The 22,042-nt window shown below is 43.9% G+C and overlaps 1 long non-coding RNA gene across 1 annotated transcript; it reads left to right on the forward strand.

The window, feature by feature from the left end:
* The first annotated feature begins 1,301 nt into the window (after positions 1–1,301).
* Positions 1,302–21,681, forward strand: LOC121451011. The gene is made up of 3 exons (XR_005974655.1): positions 1,302–1,426; positions 2,478–2,601; positions 21,459–21,681. It is a non-coding gene; the product is annotated as an uncharacterized LOC121451011 (long non-coding RNA).
* Positions 21,682–22,042: the final 361 nt, after the last annotated feature.

A 22,042-nucleotide genomic window follows, 5' to 3' on the forward strand; every position in this document is an offset into this window, starting at 1 on the left:
TTAGTTCTATGTCTTTGTATGTCTGTGTGTGCTTATGTGCACGAAAGTGGAAGTGACTGCAGAGGCTAGAAGGGGCTGTCAGGTATCCTAGAGGGGCAGCTAGAGATGGTTATGAGATACCATGTAGGTGCTGGGAATCAAACCCTGGTCCTCTGGAAGAGCAGCCAGTGCTCTTAGTCACTGAGTTGTCTCTCCAGCCCCACCAGCTTGTTGCATTTTTGAATCAAGTTTTTTTTATTTTAATTGTGTATATATGTGTGTGCTTGTTCATATAGGTTCAGTGTCCAAAGAGGCCAGAGGGCATTGGATCCCATGGAGCTGGAGTTAACGGGCAGGTGTGAGCTGTCTGATGTGTCATTGAAAACCAAACTCGGGTGCTCTAGTAGAGTGTGAGCCATCTCACTAGCCCTCACCTGGCTTTTGAGCATCCACCTAAGTCTTGGCTTCCAGTCTTTCTGCAACCATGATGGTATAATTCATAAGTCACACACGGTCGTACGAGCCTTTTTACAGGAAAATATTCATTTAGAATCCTGACAGTTTTTTTTGTAACTAGCGCCTGCTGGAAAAATAAGAAAGACAGACAAAGCCCCAACCGAACAACAAGAGACACACAGGCACAGAAGGCGAGAAAGCCAAAACTAGCCCACCATCCCTGGCTATTCAAGTCAAGAAAGAGAAACACTCACCTCCTACCTGTGGTCATTGCTTGGTGAAAAAAAATAGAAGTATTTTTCCTCTCGGTCTTTCTTTTGTGATCATATAAATAACGAGGTGATTGAGTATTCGCTAGGCATGCCCCTGCAGTGAGCCGAGAAGCAAGCATGTTTCCTGTGGGTATAACTCAGCCTTCCCTTTTTTCCTGTCACGGGGGAATGAAGTGATTGATGGCTTTCACATTCCACTTAACCTGCCCCTCCTCCCCCACCTCCTGACTAACTCTCTGAGCTTCCCAGAGCTCTGCTGGAAAATTCAAAGGTCAGTCTCCCTCTGCCTTCAGACTTCCATCCAAAGTAAAGTGTCTGTGGCTGCAATAGTGCTCACATCCGGGTTCTGTCTTGGCAGCAAGTTGACATTTGACACCTGTGTAGAGCTGGTGACAAGGCAGCACTATGACCTCACTTTTGTAATTCCCCCAGCCCCCCCCCCCCCCTCCTGCCAGAACAGCCTCCTTCAGGGCACAGCAAACTAGGTCACAGGTCCTGAGATGGGCATAAACTAAAGTTCCCTACCCCACCCTCCAGGAAATGCCCGTGGGGTAGGGAACTTGAGTTTACTTGAGGCCCTGGCAGGGTGAGGAGAAAAGACCTACCACCTTCTATAACAGAAGGCATTTCCCATATCCTCAGACACATCCTTAGATCCAGATGAGCGCCAGGTCGACCAAGTGGTGCTGACTAGCAACTGTGATGCTTGCTGCCTTCCGGTAAAGCACCCCTCTCCCCCTCCCTCCCCCCACCACTGCAATCTCTTTTCCATAATTTCCTCTGCTCATCACAGGGACAGTCGCGCTACCAAGCTCCTCTAAACAAGCTTCCTGTTACTAATTTTGCTCCAAAAGGCACCAGAGAGATTGACTTATACATCCCCAGGGAAGCCTTGGCTCTGTCTGGGGTCAGGGTGGGGCTGGCTAGATTTCTTTATTAAGGGTGCTGGGAACCCTCTTTTGGGCTTTGAAGCTTCTTCTTTCTTCTTCTTCTTTTTTTTTTTAAAGTCCAAAGGAACAGGAAGTCTCTTTTTATTCCTCCTGGGTTTGCCATTCTCCTGGGGATTGGAACATGTACAATCTGTCAGCCCCCCAAAGCCTGGGGCCAGCACTCTGTTGGGTTGTTCTTACATCCCAGCAGAAATATCTGTGGGCAGAACAGCAGCTGGTCTGCTGTTGCCAACAGCAGGTTCATAGGACCAGGGCCAGCGCCTTCTTCCTTAGAGGCAGCCCCAAGGCGCTGTTTACATTTAGAGATGTTCCAAAAATATTAAGTGGGGGTTTAAAGGCTCTTCTTCAGGGGCTCTGCAACACACTGACCTGGTCACTGGTTCTCAGAATCTGAGCTTACTGGAAGGTTGTCCCCAGAACTCCTGACCCAGTAAGCTGAAGGATGGTGAACGGTTTGAGAACCTGTATTTTTAAGTCCTGAGGTCCGGCACTGACGCTGCTGTTCAGAACTACTCTCAGGAAACCACTGGTCTGGCATATTTCTTTTCTGGCCTGTTGTGGGCTGCAGGGTGTAATACAGACACAGGGTTTATTGCCAGAGAGATGAGGGTCCATAGCTTGTTGCCATTCCTTATTACCCATGTCTCCTAGAGCAAACTATTTAACCCTCTAGGCCCAAGTCCCTCGCTTGATTGATAATCCTTTCTACAGAGATAGTTTTTAGTTTATATCAGGACCCTAAGCATGTTTGGTAATTTGGTGTTTATATAATGCTGACCTCTCTCCCTGTTCAATCCTTTTCTCTCATTGCCATTGAAAGAGTCAACTCAGGGCCTGGCAAGATGGCTTAAGTGTGTAGAAGGGCTCACCACCAAACCTGATGATGGAAGTGCAATATCCGGGACTCCACGGTGGAAGGAGAGGACTGACTCTCTGATCTCCATGTATGTAAATTAACACATGTATCCTCCCCCCATACCATTAACATTTTTTAAAATAAGGTCAATTCACGGGAGAAGGCTGTGCCAGACAACGCTGGGAAAGAAATCAGTCTCGGATCTCTCACTCTGGGCTGCGTGGGTGATTGTGGGCATGGGTGCTGGCTACCGGGACGTCTCAGAACACATGACCACTGTGAGCTGCAAATCTCAGCCTTCCAGTACTTTCTCACAGTCACCCGGACACGGGCTGGCTTTTCTTCAGCCCGTCCAGGGCTTCCTAACTGTCTCCAGACAGAAGGCTGTGGCAGTCATTCTGTCTGCCTCTTGGGCGTTGCCCCCTTTTTCACCTTCCATCAGATAAACTACTGTCCTGTTTCTGCAGATTCTACTCTGTTTTCCATTTCCTTGGGGAAGCTTTGAAATATGTGGCTGGGTCTGGATGCTATGAACACTTACGGAATTCTGCTCTTTATATGATTATAATTTAATTAATATAAGTATCCTTCCCGAATGGCAAGACATGTGAAGGAAATTCCATGTTTAATCTCTTCCCTATACTGGTGTTATTAGACATTTATTGTCATCTAGTATTCTGGAATGGCTCTGTTAATTTTTTTTCTCACCAGAATCTGTTTTTAGGCTCTATTAAATTTTTACTTTGTGTGGGGCCATAGCCAGAGCCCATCCCGCATAAGTGTGGAAGTCATAAGTGTGTAAGGTTAAAATATAGAAGGTGCTGCAAGGGAGCCATCTAAATTAGGATTTCAGAAATTATAACAAAATAACCAAGGCTGCCCTAACTTATAAAAAAGAAATAGAATTCTTTAGATTATAATTTGGGAGCTAAGAGTCCAAATAACAACAGTATTATTTCTGGTAAGGACTTTGTTGTGGGTGACATTGTGGTGGGAATTTGTTGATTACTGTGTGTGAGTGTGGTGTGTCTGGGTGTGTGGTGTGTAAATGTGTAGGGTGTGTGTGTATGTGGTGGTATCTGTGTGTATTGTATGTGTGTGAGAGGGTGTTGTGTATGTGTGCTGTGCTTGTGGGCATTATGGGTATGAATGCATAGTGTATGTATGTTAATGTGATGTGTGTGTGTGTAAATGTGCAGTGTGTGTGTGGGGGTTTCAATACGTGGGATGTATGTGTGTATTGTACGTGTATGCATGTGTAACATAGACGGGATGTTTGTGTATATGTGTTATATATGTGGAGGTTGTGCATGAATGGGAGTTCATGTGAGAAAAAGAGAGAGACAGAGGCAGGGAGAGGAAGTCGGGCACCGACCTACATGGGGACAGTAATGTCCCCCCTACTTATCCCTAGCTCTTAAGGGTTAAGGATCCAATTATGTCTTAATATTGTTGCCCTGTGAGTGAGCTCCTAATACATGCACTGTGGAAGACACATTCAAACCATAGCCAATACACAGTACTATCTTTTGGTCAAAATGCTGGTAAACCAACCCAAATGCTCGAGGAGAGTGGTGGACGGTTCTGGTAGCTGGTATACGGCACTGTTGGTGTAGAGCGGCCTGTGATGTGATTGAAAATTCCAGATTAGTAATTGTGAGAATTAAACATACAATATGAACGACTCGGTTCTTGTTAGTGATGGCAGACTTAAAAGTAAGAAAGCTGGCAAGAACACCAGCCTACCGGAACCTGGTATAAAGCGCACAACAGAAGCTCCTTAGTGGGTTTTGTACAAAGTAGTTTATTGTATCATTCCTGTAGACCCACACAGGTGCCCAAGAAGCTATGTGGTTCTCACCCATCCTCACAGCCCGGCTCACATCACCCACCCTGGTGGACTGTGCGGCTCTGGGAGGACTCCACCTCTCTGCTCAGTAACACAGGCTCAGGAAGGTCCTGCTTTGACCAGTGAGTCTGAATGGAAGTGTAGCTCTCAGATAGGAGTTGGAAGAGCCAGCATGTGACCATTCTTGTTCTTTCTGCTTGTTTCCTCTCAATGATCATATTCCACGACAAACTCACAGACCACTGGGTACTGTGATACAGTGTTTGTTTTCACTGTGCAACTGAATCTGTCATAAGGGCTACGCTTCTACTTCTTCTCTTTCTCCTTCTTCTTCCCTATTCTGTTAATGAAAATAAGAACTAACTGAGGCAGGATTTAAATGCCGGCATGGCTACTCTAGGGTCTATCACTTCTGAAACTCATACTAGCCTTCACCTAAATTAATCAAGTAGAGAAAAAAAGCTATCAGGGCTTGTTGGGATCACACAGGTGAGCCCAGCACTTGGGAGGCAGAAACAGGACTCAGAGTTTGAGGTCAGCCTTGGAAGCTACACAGGTAGCTTAAGGTCAGCTTGGGTTATGTAACATCCTGTCTCAAAAATGGATAGAGGAGCTAGAGAGATGGCTCAGAAGTTAATAATGATTCCTGCTTTGAGGAGGACTTGAGTTTGGTTCCTAGTGTCCACACTGGGTAGCTCACAGCTGTCTGAAACTCCATGCACATTCTCTCTCTCTCTCTCTCTCTCTCTCTCTCTCTCTCTCTTTCTCTCTCTCTCTCTCGCTCATGTGCACCCATGTGTCACAGACACACACTCAAAGAATCATAGACATGAATAAAAATAAAACAAACCTTTCAGAGAAGAAAGACAAGGGATTGGGTGTTTAGCTCAGTGGTAGAGCACTTGCCTAGCAAGCACAACATCCCAGGTTTGGTCCAAACCCAGAAACAAAGAATTCACTGACTCATCTTTAGGATTGCAAATGGGAAATTTGAAGGAGCTATACATTCTGAGCTATTTAAAGAATAATTAAGCAGCACCTTGCAAAATGTTATGCAAATGAACTTGGAAGCTTGATGAGAGAATTATTATTATTATTATTACTATTACTATTGCGAAAGAGTCTTATTTTATAGTCCTGGCTAGTCTAGACCTTACTATGTAGGCCATGCTGAACTTGAGCTCACAGAGATCCACTTGTCACTGTCTCCTAAGTGCTAAGTTGAAAGGGGTATTCCATGTCCTGTGAAGGAAACTAATTTTAAGAAACTGTAAGTTAATAACATTAATCTCAGGAGACAGAAAGATACAAAATAGACCAATCACCCCAGAAAGAGTTGAAGAGACTATTAAAGTCTACCCACCCACTTCTCTGACTCCTGCTAAAAATGTCAGGCTTCATGACTGAATACTTACAAAGTTTTTATTTTGAGAGTTACGTGTGTATGTGTGTGTTGTGTATGTCTGTGTGTGTTGTGTTTGTGTGTGTTGTGTGTGTGGCTGTGTGTGTGCTGTATATGTATATGTTGTGTGTGTATGTGTGTGTGTGTAATTGTGTGTGTGTGTGTGTTTGTGTGTGTGTAACAGAGAAGAGGGAAGCAGCCGCCCTGGGACCAGGCTCCTCAACAGGAGCACTGACAATGCTGATGCTTTAAGAATGGTTTCAGAGGCCTGGGAAAGATAGAAAGACTTTCTGATTGTTTTTTTTTTTTTTTTAAATATTTATTTATTTGTTATGTATACAATATTCTGTCTGTGTGTATGCCTGCAGGCCAGAAGAGGGCACCAGACCCCATTGCAGATGGTTGTGAGCCACCATGTGGTTGCTGGGAATTGAACTCAGGACCTTTGAAAGAGCAGGCTGATTGTTTTTAGAAAGCCAACATAACATTGCAGCAAAATCTTATAAAGAAAACATTGAAAAATGAAAACCAACATCTGATCTCTTTTCAGAAGTAACAAATCCTAAATTATTTAAAAAAAAAATGTAGGGCTGGAGAGATGGCTCAGAGGTGAAGAGCACTGACTGCTCTTCCAGAGGTCCTGAGTTCAATTCCCAGCAACTACATGGTGGCTCACAGCCATCTGTAATGAGATTTGGTGCCCTCTTCTGGACAGCAAGCATACAGACAGACAGAACACTGTATAATAAATAAATAAATAAATCTTTAAAAAAAATACAGCTAAAAAAATGTAAGTCAGAAAAACATGAAAACGTAAAATGTAAAATCTGCTTCTGAAAATCAAGCAGAGCCCTTTCCCAAACACACGCAGGACTGCACACCACCTGAAAGCAGGCCAGAGGTGAAAAGAGTATTCTGTCTCAGAAAGTGACCCAGCAGCATCTGACGTTCATTCTTAGTCAGCTTGTCACAGCTAGTGCCATCTGGGGAGAGGGACACACTGTTGAGAACACACCTCCGTCAGGACTGACCTTAGGGAGGCTGTAGGGCATTTTCTTGGTTAATGATTGATGTGGGAGGCCCAACCCACTGTGGGCGGTGCCACCACTGAGTCTATGGTCATTGGTTGTATAGTTTAAAAACCTGAACGGGAGCCCAGAGAGGAAGCCAGGAAGCCCCACTCCTCCATGGCCTCAGCTTCAGTTCTTGCTTTGAGTTTCTAACCTGAATTCCCTTTACCAAGGACCATTTGCTGTAAGGAGAAACAAACCCTTTCCTCCTCAAGTTGCTTCTAGTCATGGTGTTCATTCCCAGAGTAGAAAGCCAAACAGGACACAACATTTAAAGAAACCCAGCCACTGGTGTCACACAACACAGGTCAACTCTTACTGATGGCTGCTTTCTTTGCCAAAGAACAGTGAAACTTCATTGCAAACTCAGAGTCAGGACTGCCTTAGGGTGAAAACAAAAGAATCTAGAAATCAAGGTTCCCTGGGATCAGCAACGTTCTGCTACACTGTGTGCCAAGCGCAGTCACAGATAGCACAAAAATAGGGCTTAAAAGATACATGTTGTAAGGAAGATCTAAGGGAAATAAATTGGAGAAGTATTAAAATAGCAAGAGATCTTAAATATGTATCAAATTTTACAAATGAGGGACATGCACACAGAGACAGACAGACAGACACCCACAGACAGACACACAGAGACACGCATACATAGAGACACTACAAAATAATAAGCCCTGAATTTGTCCCCCTCATTGAAACATTAGGAAAGAAAATCTGATCAAACTCTTAAAAACAACAGCTCTTTTGTTGTTTTTTTTAAAATTATTTATTTATTTATTATGAGTACAATATTCTGCTGGTGTATATGCCTGCAGCCAGAAGAGGGCACCAGACCTCATTACAGATGGTTGTGAGCCACCATGTGGTTGCTGGGAATTGAACTCGGGACCTTTGGAAGAGCAGTCAATGCTCTTAACCACTGAGCCATCTCTCCAGCCCTCTTTTGTTGTTTTTTGAGACAGGGTTTCACAACCTAGTCCAGGCTGTCCTCCACATCATGTTACTCATGACTCAGTTTCCCAAGTGCTGGGATTTCGGGCACACTGCCACCTTGCCCCAGAGAAATACCAGTTTCTGAGACTATGGTCGTTGTTCAGTGAAGGACAGTGGACTTGAGTGATGGAGGTGAAGAAGGTGAATGCGTGGTTGCCCAGCTTACTGCTTTCAGACAGCTCCCAGCCCATGGTCCAGGACTGTGGTTTGAAATGCTGCCCACTGGCTCAGGTGTTTGAACACGTGGTCCCCAGCTGGAGGCATGTGCAAAGCCCTGAGTTCAATCCTCATTGCTACAGAATAAATAATAATAATAGACATTCTTATTAGTGGATTTATCCACTTAAATGCGCTAGACAAAGCCTGACTAGGTTTTTTTTTATTTCTTTTTTATACAGAGTTTGCCATCATTTGTCCCTATACTTTCCTATTACTAAGGAACATTTTGAAATCGGAAAGTCTCCATCCTCGTACAATGTGAAGCAAGCACATTTTTGTTTCAACTCAGAGTTTATGTGAAGCCCGCCAGTGAAAGAACACAAGTCACAGAGACACAGGAATAGGCCCTGGGAGTGAACTGCATTTGTTAGGGGATGCCCAACTGCTACTTTGGCCACGGAGAAATGGAGTCTTCTCTAACCACAATTCCGTTACATATTTAGAGTGGAGATTGATTCATTTGTATTATTTTCAGGTTTCCACGGCTTCCCAGTTCACAGATTGCTAATGATAGCCAATTATTCTTACATCTCAATTCGTTGAGAGAAAAATTTTTTGATAGTATTGACACATCTCCAGAGCAACTCAGAGGTAGAGAAAGAGTGACCGAAGAAAGTAGGAGACGGAGCTGCCCAAGCTTAGCCATAGACACTAGTTCTTTCTTTATTTCTCACGTGTGTGTGTGTGTGTGTGTGTGTGTGTGTGTGTGTGTATGTGGGCATGCACATGCTGTGACATATGTGTGGATATCAGAGGACAACTTTCAGGAGTTAGTTTTATTCTTGTACCATGTGGGGTTATGGGAACTCAACTCAGGTCAACTTGGTGACAAGTGCCTTTGCCTATGAAGCCATTTTATCCACCCATAGAAGCTAGTTCTTATCCCACAGATAAGTGCAAGATACAAAAGCTAAGGACATGGCTTTGTACATTGAAATGGTATGTACCCAAATGCTTGGCTTGCTGTGGGATTTTCTTCTGTCATCTTATCCCTTTCTTCTGGACATGAGGATCTTTCTCTGAAGACATGAAGTTGGTAGGGAACCCTACTGCAAAGTCAAGAACAGCTTTTGAATGCATCACCATGTTTGAGTAGTAGTGGTCAAGAAGAAAGGAAATTGTTGTGAGGTTTGGAGTTGCCTTAACTCATTTTCAAGAAAGCACAAAAACCTGGCCAGGGAGTTGGCTTATCCAGTAAAGCACTCCATGTGTCAGTCTGATGGCCTGAGGTGATCTCTGAAATCCACAGCAAAGGCTGGTTACAGAGAGCCAGATGTAGTGGCAGGAATCCGTAACTGGCTACCTGGGTTCTCCTGTGGTGAGATGGGAGGAGAAGACCAGAGAGTCGCATGAAGCTTAAGGCTAGCTATGGAGTATGTGGTCCAACAGCAGAAACCAGAGAGACTCTGCCTCAAAACAAAGTGACCTTCACTGGGTGCTTGTGAGCACACACACGCGTGCGTGCACACTCATGCGCACATGCACACACACACACCATTAAAGCTGATAACAGTTACTAAACTACACAGAAGGACATGGAGATGACTGTAGCTAACAAAACCCAATTCCCAATTTACTAGCTCCATTCCCTATCTGCAAAGTGCTAAGTTTAAGAGGGAAGATTGTCCTCCATCCAGTGTGCATCTAAAACACCTGTCTCTTGCTCCGAATGGTGGTTTTCTAAAGAAAACTAAACTCAGAAGATACTCCGCTTGCCTTCCCCTAGATATTAAGAAGACATCTTTTAAAATTGCTTTTCGAGACAGGGTTTTGTGTAACCCAAGTGGACCTCAAACTTTCCATCTTACATCCTCTACTTTCTGAATGCTAAGATGGCAAACACGTGCCTCCAAATCTGATCTATGCAGTGCTGGGGCAGGAACCTAGAACTCTGGTGTTGGGCACATGCTCTGCCAACTGAGTTGTAGCCCTAGCCCTCATGTGACATTTTATGCTGCTAATCTTTCTACGAGAAAGAGTTTATAATACCAACTTCCAGATCAGGCCAAACAAAGACTTCTGGGGATAATCTTTCTTTGTCTTCCTACTGTGGGTATGGATGTTCCAGGATGAAAGGGTAAAGTCAGAGGAAGGGACTCAGCTTTTGTGAAGGTCTCACTATGAATCAAGTTTGCTGATATGGCTCTTGTCCCGTGGGGTGAGGATGTCCCCTGCCACCCTCTTTTAGAAACCAGATATCAAAGTGCTTTAACAAGGCTGCGCATGGCAGCAGGTGAACTCCTGAGTTGCTTTCTGTTACACACAACTGGCCTGCATCTCATCCGTGGATTCCTTCCGTAGCTCTCTTTCTGCTCCACCTTTTATCGTCTTGTCTGTGGTCCACGTCCCCTAGAAGGCCACTTCTGGAGTTCTTTCTTAGCCCTGCTCCTACATTCTCCCTTCAGATTATTTGCAATGTTCGGGGACCTCTCTTGGGGCAGCTATGAATCTCCTTGAAAATTTCTCTCTCTTCCCTGACGTCTCATGATGTGTGGACTTTACTTACTACTCATTTAGGGGTTTATGTCTTGCTCTCTCTTTCATGCAGTTCCTAAGTAGATGGTTGTATGTCAAATAGAGGCATCTCTTGGGCATTTTTGAAAGTCTCTGCTACAAGCATAGATCTTGCAAAGAGTAGAGTGTTCAGTCAACTCTTGTTAAATCCATGCATGAATGAAACTCTTCCAATAGTTTTCCCAAGCTTCACCACTAAAATAGTAGCCACAGAATCTCATTTCTTCACAATCCCTCTAAAAGGGGAACTTCTACTAAGTATGAATTTTCTAAGACTTGAATTAGTAACCAAGGTCTGACATAATCAACACTCCCAGAATCACCGCTTGGCTTTTCCACGGGGGTCAGCATTTTTCTTTTACACGAATATGTAGGGGTTACAGGAAAGGCAGAAAGGGGAATATATCAGTTAATGTTTTATTGCCGTGATGAAACACCACAACCAAGGCAACCTGCAGAAGAAGAAAAAGTTTCTTTGAGATTATACTGCCAGAGGATTAAAGTCCATAGCATGCAACGAAGGCAGCAGACTGTAGGCAACTGCAGTAAAAACTGAGGGCTCACATCCCTAACTGCAAGCAGAAAGAAGAGAGAGAGCACAGGAATGGTGCTAGGCATTAAAACCTCAAAGTCCTCCCCTAGGCCACACGTCCCATACTCCCCAAACAGTGCCACCAATGGGGACCGTATATTCAAACATCTGAATCTAGGGAGGGCATTCAAACCACAGAGAACTATTTTATCCTGTACACTGTTCTTATTGAGGAGGCTGAGAAGCACCAGGGTTTCCACTCCTGCACACAGTAGGGCTGTCACAACGAATGTGACCGTACATCTTTGTGCCCTTCCTGCGCACCCCAAAGAGCCTTCCTCATCCTGCACACACATTTTGCTCCTGTCCCTGGTTGTAAAATGGGGCTCCATGGGGCTGCGTGTGTGTGTGTGTGTGTGTGTGTGTGTGTGTGTGTGTGTGTGTCACTGTGAATCAGGCTCAGTGCTATCTGTCTTATCCTGAGTTACAGAGTTCCTTACTTGCCCCCACCCACCCCACCAACATCAGAAGTCACTATATTGAGCACAACCTAGTAACTCTGATTTCTTTTTCCCAGAACATTCCTAGTGGTGCAGCTTCAAGCTGGCTTTGCCTTTCCTCTATATGCCTGCAATGACAACAGACTGGATGCGGCTGCTCCAGGTTTTTTCCCACCCCAGCTTCTCAGGGTGACTCTGTCAAACCCGGGCCAGCCTCAGTAATCGAGACGATTCACTTCATTAACTGTAATTAGGTTCCCATCATTTTCAACAAGTCTCTTTCCGAAACACCACTTGTGGGACACACAGCTTCCTATCAGTTAAAAAACATTTTTTTTTTTTTGGTTTATCTAGTTCCAGGAACTGAATTTACTCAGAGACGTCATTGCCCAACTTCATGTCTAAATGTTTTAAATGAAATCTTTTCGATCCGACGCGACAGGCTACAGGACGAAGCCCCAGTTTTCCACGTGGAGAATGGAGGTGCCTGTGCAAACAGCTTGTTTGGGCTCCACCAGAGGGAGTATTAGTGACTGAACCTCATGGTCTCTACTTCTGGGATCAGCCCCTTCCCTAGCAACAGCTTTGTTAATTAGGCTTTGGGACTCACACTTTTGGACGTCAAACCATTCATCGAAGCAAGTCATTTTGTCTGTTTGAAGCCATGCGATGATGTTGGAATAATTTGGCAGTAAAATGACATTAAGTCTCTGACTTATATAAGAGGAAAAAGAAAGCCAGGACTTTCATTGATCCTTTGGGGAGGATACATCTTTAAGAAATTATGGAGGAGAATAGCTTCATTGAGAAAGCGTTTAAGGGTTTTTTCCTTCGGACATGTCATGGTTTAATATCAGTTACCCAATTTTCTTTGTGCTGCCCTCAGAATTCTTTCTGAGAAGTTAGCTTTAATCTTCTGCTTTGTTTCAACGTCTGCATTAAATTAAACCTCTCTCTTTTTTTGGGGGGGGGGATTTCATTTAGGAATGAATTAGTTAGCCAGCAGAAATTAAATTTAACAATTGAGCTTCTCCGCATAGATTTTTCTCAAGACCCCAGACTGTGGGTAAGACTGGCAAACTCTCTCCTCCAGAGCCTTTGCCTCCCAAAGAACTGTGTCGGATGCCACATCAGCTTGAAGCGCAGACTGACATTAGACGTTGTTCTTCGGTTCCTCCAGGGGGAGGCTGTAAAGATCTGAAATTCATACCATTGGAAAGCGGACGAAAAATCTTCACAGCCAGCCAACAAAGTGATGTGGTGTGAAATACTGCTGATAACTATAGCCTTGAAGATCACACGGCTCCAGTTATATTCCCGAATGCCTTCGTTGTTTTATTTACTGATTTATTTTGTGTGTGCTTTTGTATAGTGTGTATATGGTATGTGCATTTATGTGTGTGACTGTACATTCATGTGTATGAGAGTTCATGTGCTTACGTGTTGCTTCACACATATGGAGGTCTGAGGGCAATCTCGGCGTTGTTCATCCCTTTTACCCTGTCCTGTGCAATCCCTGCCTCCAACCCTCCCCTCCACATACACTAGGCTAGTTGGCTCAGGACCTTCTGGATTCTCCTGTTTCTGCCTCCCCATCACTGTAGGAGACTGCTGTCACAGACATGCTGTGACTGGCTTTATGTGGCTTTTAGGAATGTGAACCCAGGCCCTTGTGCTTGTGTGACAAGCGCACATGACACTGAGCCATGACCCAGCCATTTTATTTTGAAGCATCATCTACAAGGCACACTCTCTACAATGCACCTCCCTCTTGATGCAGGCCCTGGAAGGTGTGGTCAGGAGTCATTCAGCTTGTTCTGAATGTCAGCTCATGGCTCCTCCTTAGAAAACACTCGGGGCCAGTATCTCTCTGTACCACAGTTCATTGTTTTCTGACTTCTGTTTTCAACCTGCCGTGTATTTCATTTCCCTCGGACAGCATTTGCTTATTGAAAATGCAGATTTAAAAAAAAATATTTATTTATTTATTTATTTATTTATTTATTATGTTTACAGTGTTCTGCCTGCAGGCCAGAAGAGGGCACCAGATCTTATCATAGATGATTGTGAGTCACCATGTGGTTGCTGGGAATTGAACTCAGGACCTCTGGAAGAATAACCAGTGCTCTTAACCGCTGAGCCATCTCTCCAGCCCCAAATGCTGATGTTTTTGCTACTTGAAGACTGAGTACTTGGTGGGACTGTATTCCCAATCCTTCTCTTACAAGCTTCTCCATAGTGGGATTTTGCTTTGGGCTGCTAGCTCCCAAATAACAACATGGCAATTTGTTATTAATAATGAAAGCTCAGCCCTAACTTAGGCATGTCCCACTAACTCTTATAACTTAAATTAATCCATATTTTTATTAACCTACATTCTTCCATGTGGCTCTTACCTCCCTCCCATTCTGTGTGCATCTTTCTTTTGCCTAGACGTGTCTCCTACTTCTTCTCTCTCTGCCTGAAAGCGCCCTCCCCATACCTTCTGCCTAACTATTGACCATCCAGCTCTTCATTAAACCAATCACAGCCATGTATCTTCACACAGTGTACAAATATCCCACAACATTAATTGAGGCAGACACCTATAGGGACAAAATCCTACAACTTACTGAAGGAAAAGGTTGCAGCCCCTTTAAGAGACTATTAATATACATTCAGGGTTAGTGCTTCTTTCTGTTCTAGCTGCAGATCTTTGGAGAACAATAGAGGAAGTAGGCAGGGCTATTGAGTCAATCTGACCTAGGCGACCTTGAGAAAATTTGGCTGATTAGAATTTGAACTGAGGGCCTCAGAGGTTGTTCTTGGAGGGGATCCAGGTTCAGTTCCCAGCACCCACATTGGGCAGTTCACAATTGCCTGTTACTCCAGTTCCAGGGCATCTGTCACCTTCTTCTGGCCTCCAAGGTCACTTTATACACACGGTACACATAAAAGCAAGTAGGTACATACACATAAATAAAAGTGAATCAATATTCTAAGTACAAACCGAGCATACCCAGAAGTGATCATGTCCATTAACTTTTCCTTTTGAACATGTGCCCTGTCATCTTGAACTGGGTAGGCTCACAAATATGGCCACCTCTTCACGCAGTTCCTAGATGAATATGTATAGACTCCTGGAAAAAAAACCCAGCCTTCCTTTGTTTGGGGAGAGCGTGTCTGCGTTGTCCCTAGTGGTCCCCTTACTTGCTACAAGGAGTTTTCTTTCTCTCTTCTCTTAATCTGCCTCTCATGCTTATTGGTTTCATATGCACCAAGAGGAGACCTGGCTAGATTCAGTGACAGAGTCACCCAAATCTCTTAAGCTCAGCTTACTGTCTCTCAGTTATTGATCTAAGAAAGCAAGGCCTTCCAAGCCTTCCCATCAACGGATGTAATAAAAAGAAATAAAAGCTGATGCTCTTTGCTCTATGTGGATTTAGATGAAATGTTTGCCGTGCACAAAAAATACTTTCAAAAAGCCAATTGATTTTGCACCCCCAAAGCAGGGGTTGTCTAAGAAAAAGCAAAACAATAGTTATAAGGGTGACCATGATAAGGACAATACCCTGCATTCCTAGCGTTCTCTCTTTCAAACCCGTTTAACTTTTCGTCTCAGTTCGCCATCTGGGAGATGAGTTAGGGCAATGGTTTTGCTCTGTTTGCTTTGTTTTAGTTTAATTTTTTTTTTTTTTTTTTTGGTTAGGCTTTTCTTAAGACGAGTCTCTCCGCCGACGCAAATAATTCCAATCAGACCGAATCAGACCAAATAAAAGATGCCCATGTTTAACGCAATTCTCCCTGGTGCCCCTGGGAGAAAAGGGGAGACCACGCGAAACCCGGGAGACCACATGTTCATTCTCTGGGGGGCAGGTTAAATAGCCTGTGGGAGTAGTCCCTACCTTCTCTGGGGAGGGGTTACAATTTGGAGGGCTTTCTTGGAGGTAGAGTTTGGAATAAGGCAATTCCCAGGGAGGGGGGTTGAAATGGAGTTTCTTGCCCAGTATTCCAAAGATGGATGCCATGGGGCTGGGATAAGGCCCCCGACTATAGTATTTATTTATTTATTTATCTATTTTGTTGTTGTTGTTTTGTTTTTGTTTATCCATATGTGAGTTAAGGCTTAAGTAAGTGTGTTGATGTGTGCAAGGATCCCACGCCAGGGAAGGAGAGGAAATCAGCTCCCAACCTTTTTTTCAGAACTCTGAGCCCTGAACTCTACCGTTCTCTGGAACACAGTTCAATCATAAATGGAGTCAAAAGTCTACCTCTCCCTGGCAGTATAAGGCAATTAAACTATCACAAGGCCATGGGGTAAACAAACTATCACAACGGTCTGGGATAAATAAACATGAACAGGCTGAGAAAGCATGGGAATCGCTCCCCAAAGGAGGTACGCAGTCTCTCCTCGGTGGAAGGTTTACCTGAGGGGACAGGTTTGGCGTTCGTCCCTAAAGTAGTCTGAAACCAGAAGACAGTTTGGCAATAGGGATCAAAGACTTTAACAGGCCCTGAGTCACAGTTGTTTCCAGCAAATGACTCAGTGTCTCTAAAGTTGCTTTCCTTGTCTGTGAACAACAGGGTCTGAGGGAGGATTAAATGGTGCTTGTGCCGAGCACAGGGCACATTCAGTAAATATTGCTAGTGATTTCAGAATAACAATGATAATGTTTTTCCTTGTAAGAGGAAATAATGAGCACACAGATTTAGCAACAAAGATATCTTTTGTAGTGCTTTTAAAAGTCACTGTGAAAAGTTGGAACCAACGTAATGTCCAGCAACAAGGACTGGCATAATTGGATCTGCTGATATATATGTATACAGTGTATTTTGACCATATTTGCCTCCATTCCTCTCCCAAACTTCTTTCAGATCCTCCTAAACATCCCTATTCTTTATCAACTTTGAGTAATATTACCAAGATATATATATATATATATATATATATCACCAAGTCCGATCCATACTGTCCATGTATGGGTGTGGTGCCATGTGTTGACTTAGGCCATACACTTAAACAAAATGGACTCTCCCTGATGCAGAAGTCAACTTCCAGGGGCTGGAGAGATGGCTCAGTGGTTAAGAGCATTGCCTGCTCTTCCAAAGGTCCTGAGTTCAATTCCTGGCAACCACATGGTGGCTCACAACCATCTGTAATGAGGTCTGGTGCCCTCTTCTGGCCTGCAGACATACACACAGACAGAATATTGTATGCATAATAAATAAATATAAAAAAGTCAACTTCCGGGGGCTGGAGAGATGGCTCAGTGGTTAAGAGCATCGCCTGCTCTTCCAAAGGTCCTGAGTTCAATTCCCAGCAACCACATGGTGGCTCACAACCATCTGTATGAGGTCTGGTGCCCTCTTCTGGCCTGGAGACATACACGCAAACAGAATATTGTATACATAATAAATAAATAAATAAATATAAAAAAAAAAAAAAAAAAAAAAAAAAGTCAACTTCCATAGCTCCTCAGCAAGGGTGGAGACTCGTGTGGCCCCTCCCCCTCTAATTGGGATGTTGACTTGGCCTTACACCTGCATTACAGTTGCTGGGGTACAAGAACGTAGTAGTGGGGGAAGGGGTATAATACAGATGTCCCATTGTCGGCTGAAGATCCCACAGACACTTATTATCTGTGCTTAGTCATGAGTTTTTAACTTTCAAGATTACTTATAAAACATTAAATCCATACTTTTAAGTTGGTGCTTTTTTTTGTTAAACATGTACATTTTATATATAGATACAGAGATAGCTTTACAAATTTGCATAAATTTGCGACACTTTGTCAACAAAATTGACCTTTCCAGGAGAATTAGGAATTGTCTTTTTTAGCTGTTGGCTCTATTCACTTAATCAACAACAAGGCAAATGTCATGTAAAATAAAATTGTGGTTTTTTTTTTTTTTTTCAAATTTCTGGCTTCCTTGTTTCCTATTCTTTACTTTAGTTTTTCAGGTCTGTGCTATAGGGTACCATAAACAGACAAAATTCCCTAAACAGTTGACTAACAGCACTTTTTGGGTGTTGACTGTTGCCAAGGCCTTCTTCTGATGTGCGGATAAGCCAGATGGCCAACAGTGCTCTTCAGAAGCTTAAATGTGAGGGCTGGAGAAACGGTTCAGCAATTAAGAGCACTGGCTGCTCTCGCAGAGGACCTAGGTTTGACTCCCAGCACCCACAGGTCCGTTTAAAGCCATCTGTAGCTCCAGTTTCTGGAGATCTGACACCCTCATCTGGCCTCTGTGGCACCAGGCACACATGTGGTATATACACATACATGTAAGTGAAACTCTTGCACATAAGGGTAATAATTTTTTAAAGAGTAAATTTGCAGCTAGGGACAAAGGTGTTTGTCTGTAATCTTGGGGTCCTAGTGTCTGAAACAGAAGGTAAATTCGCAGGTAGGCACAAAAGTGTTTGTTTGTAATCTTGGGGTCCTAGTGTCGGAAGCAGGAGGTAAATTTGCCACTAGGTACAAAGGTGTTTGTCTGTAATTTTGGGTACCAGTGTCTGAAGCAGGAGGACTTCAGCCTGGGCTACATAGAGAGGTCCTCTCTTGATGAAAACTAAATCATGCATGCATTTAGTAAAGGGACCACCACAAACACAAACGTGGGGATGGAGATTAGATCCCTTATCCAGTCAAGGTGGGCAATTTCTAGGGGAGCTATCCCCTCTCAACAGCGCTCAGTCCCTCTTCCCACTCTGGGAACCCCTGCTAACTGAGCTCCAAAGTCATCTATGTGGACAGAGGCTGCGGATCTGGCAAAGTGCAGTTTGCTCAGGGGTAACCTGCTGTGTCAATATTGGTAATTTGTACTTCACGGTGAGTCATTTTCCTAGAGCAGATTATCTACCCTTGAAGGGAAAGGGGCTCGGAGTGAAAGTGAGCTGAAGGGGACACAGGTGGAGACTTGGTTGCACAGCTTCCTGCCTCCACAAAGCAGACAGAGGAGTTGTGGGCTGAGGTGCATGCGCTGGGACACGCTGGAGCCCAGAGGAGCCGCCGACTCTCAGGCAGAGGATAAGCAGAAAGTGGGGACAGACTTCATGTTTTTTGAAGTAGTTCTAGGTCTGGAAACAAATGCAACCTTCTGTCCTCCCCATTTTCTTTCTCTCTCCTCCAGTTTCCACTTCTGTAGCTCGGAAGCAAACCCATTGTTGGAGTCCTTTTAATGTGACCTCTGTCTTACAGCTTGATCCTCTCCCACACCACACCCCATTTCACCCCCTATTGGGGAAGTTCTCTGGTTTCTGACCTCCCTATCATGTGACGTTTCTCTATGGTATTCTTGTGCAATGATTCATTTCTACATTGTCCTGGAGCACCCCACCTGTCTCGCAAGAGTAGGTGATCATTAAGGTCTGATCTCTATCTGTGGGTCTTGGCATGGCTTAAAACCATGAAGCAGACATAAAAAATAATCACTATTTGGCTGGAGAGATTGTTCAGCCATCAATAACACTAGTTGCCCTTCCAGAGGGTTCTAGTCTGGATTCTAGTCTAAGCCTATGAGGCAGCTAACCATGACTGTACCTCTTCGTCCAGGGGGCTGGATCTAATAACATGTCCTGGCCTCTGTGAACACTGCACACATGCAGTACATAGACAACGTGCACATAAAATAATAAAATACAAAATTTAAAAAGATGTTCATTGTTCATGGTAGCACAATACTTAAAGCTAACTTTAAGTATTCGGTAAGTATCTGTTAGCTGAACTGAAGGAATGAACAAGTGAGAACAAACTTTGCTCCACCCAACTTCTTTTTGCCATCCAAACAGATCGTCCCAGCAGGTAGACCAGATCTCCAGACACTGTGGTGTCTAAGCCCCTGCTCTTCTGGATCACGTGATGGACAATTTGGTGTCCCCGCCTCTACTCCTGTGGGTCTCCTGACTTTGTGGTGTCGTCATCGTCGTCGTGGTGTGTGTGTGTGTTTTCACTCTTCTTCCCTCTGGGCCACAGGACTTGAACAGAGGTGATGTCCTGGATCTGGAAGAACTTGAGACACTGGGATGGTATTTAATTGAACAATAACAGGGGTTCAGCTTGGTGAGCTGACTGACTGGGTCAGGTTGATGCTGTAATTGTGCAATCCTCTTATAGATATCAAAATCATCTTTGATTTCTTGAGTGAAACAGAAAACCAGGAGAAACAGAACCATGCAAGGATGGTAGAGGCTCCAGATACTGGCTTAGTGGTCACCCATGAATTGAAGTCAGGTCTCACTGCATTTCTCCCCAGCTAGACTCAACAGTCTTTAAAGGCTTTTGAACTTCAGTATGGAGACAGTTTTGTGCCCCTAGCTGGTCTATTTTTAGATTACTAGATGCATGAGAACTGGCATTATAAATGCTGAAGTATATTTTCTCACTTCCTATAACCTAAATAAACTTCACCCACTGTGTGGGTTTCCTAATCCCTTCCTCATCCTTGCATCCACCACCCTTTCTTGTTTCCCTAGCAACTATACACAGTGGAGCACAGAATGGAAGCCTAAAAGAGAGCAACAGTAAACAGAATGAGTGACAACGTGGTGGACTGTGGAGGGGCCGGCTCTCTAGTTGACTACTTGAATATTCCTAATTGTCGTCTCCTTTTGTGCCCGGGGTTGTGCAGGCCTCACATCTGTCTGCACGAGGCAGACAGTGAACACAGATGATTTCTGCATTTTTAGAAGGCTAACCCGAAGAGCAAGCAAGGAGCTAAGACAATTCCTAAACCAGGAGATTTGACCTGTGCTGTTTCTCAGGTTCTTTGCATTTGTATCCTGCTATTAACATTGTTTGTTTGTTTGTTTGTTTGTTTACTTATTTATTTATTGTATTTTAGGAGTTGCCACAGTCCCAAGCACCATTTAGAAAGTGCCAGGTATCGTCATGTAGCATGACCGGGATCTAGCACATCCCGCAGCAGTGTGTGGTCCCCATCCTGACTCCATCCCACACGGAACCGGTGTCTCCTTTCTGCAGCTTTTCTTGCTTGTTTAGTTCCTCACCAAGAGAAATAAATAAATTACAGGCAGCACACCTATGGAGTGCTACATGATTTGTTTTGTTTTTGAGACAGGGTCTCACTGTTTAGAGAAGGCTGGCTTTGAATGGCTCCTTAGTGCTGGTATTAAGGGGTGCACACACATACTCCAATTCATGTACCGATTTTTTGATAACCACAAGAAAAGAAAAAAAAAGAGAGAAAAGCAAAGAATACCTTTCTTTAGCCATTCAGTATCTATTGTATTCGGCACTGGGCTTTTGAAATACTTAAGCAAAGGGACGAGAATGCTGAGTGCTTTCTAGTTGGGGTCTTCATTGGCGGTTGTACGTTCTTATATTTATTGGCCAATTGCAAATCTCACTGTTGATTTTGTGATAAGAAAGCAGAACCAAGGAAGTTATTTCTAAAGAGATTTTTGCTGGTGTTTATTTGACTTACCTTATCTGTGTTTAAAGATTGGTGGGGACACACTGAGCTATTTGTGCTTGGCTGGATCCCCAATTCTGAAAGCAGGGCTTTGGTTTGTCAAATTTCCTCCTTCGTCCTCTTGCCAAGCGGTTGGCCCTGCAGAGAATAATTTGTACCCTTTGGCCCCACATATATCAAATACAAATAAAGGGAAGAACACGTCATCTCAAGGTTTTCACTGACTCTTGAGGCACTGGAAGCTAGTAAGGAGTGTCTCAGGCAATCTGTATAACTCTTGGCCACCCAGTGTTTTTTCTTTCCATTTCTTTCCTTTTGTAGAGGGTCTCCAACTGAGGCTGAGGCTTGCTGAGTAGGCTAGGCTAGCCGGTCAGCAAGCCTCAGGAATGCAAGTCTGTGCTGCCATATCTGATTTTGCCTTCTTCTTCTTTTTTTTTTTTTTTGTATTGCAGGTATGATGAAGTAGAGATGAGAATCACCACAGTCAGCTCCTGCCTTTGTCCTGTGACAAGGGTTCTCACCCTCACCCCTGCTCTGCTCACAAAATCCCAGGGAAAGGAATGGACATTTTCCTATATACAGACTTCTTTATCCCAGTATGCGGACAGAGAGGGGCTAATATGTTATCCATTTCCTACATAAAAATAGCTCCAGTGAGCTTCAAAGTGTTTGTCACTCAGCAGAGAAACTACAAATCATTATTACTATAGAGCCTTGGAAAGGAAGAAGAAATATCCAGAAAGAATTTTGTCCACTTCTCCTGCTCAGTAGCATCCCAGAGTGAAGATTTTTCTTTCTTCAGCTATGAGCTAGGCTTTTGTATTTTTGTTTGTTTGTTTGTTTTGAGACAGGGTCTCACCAAGTGGCTCTGGCTGTACTAGAACTCACCATGTACACTAGGCTGGATTTGAACTCATGGAGATCTGCTTGCCTCTGGCTTTTGAATTTTTATGTTTTGTGTTCCGCCTATAGCACTTAACCGTAAGAGTGAATGATCTCTCAATTCACTTCCCACAAGAGGAGAATTTCCCACATT

This window comes from Microtus oregoni, unplaced genomic scaffold, assembly GCF_018167655.1.
Source record: "Microtus oregoni isolate MIOR12 unplaced genomic scaffold, Mior012 000007F_ref0000211, whole genome shotgun sequence".
In the NCBI taxonomy this organism is placed as follows: domain Eukaryota; kingdom Metazoa; phylum Chordata; class Mammalia; order Rodentia; family Cricetidae; genus Microtus; species Microtus oregoni.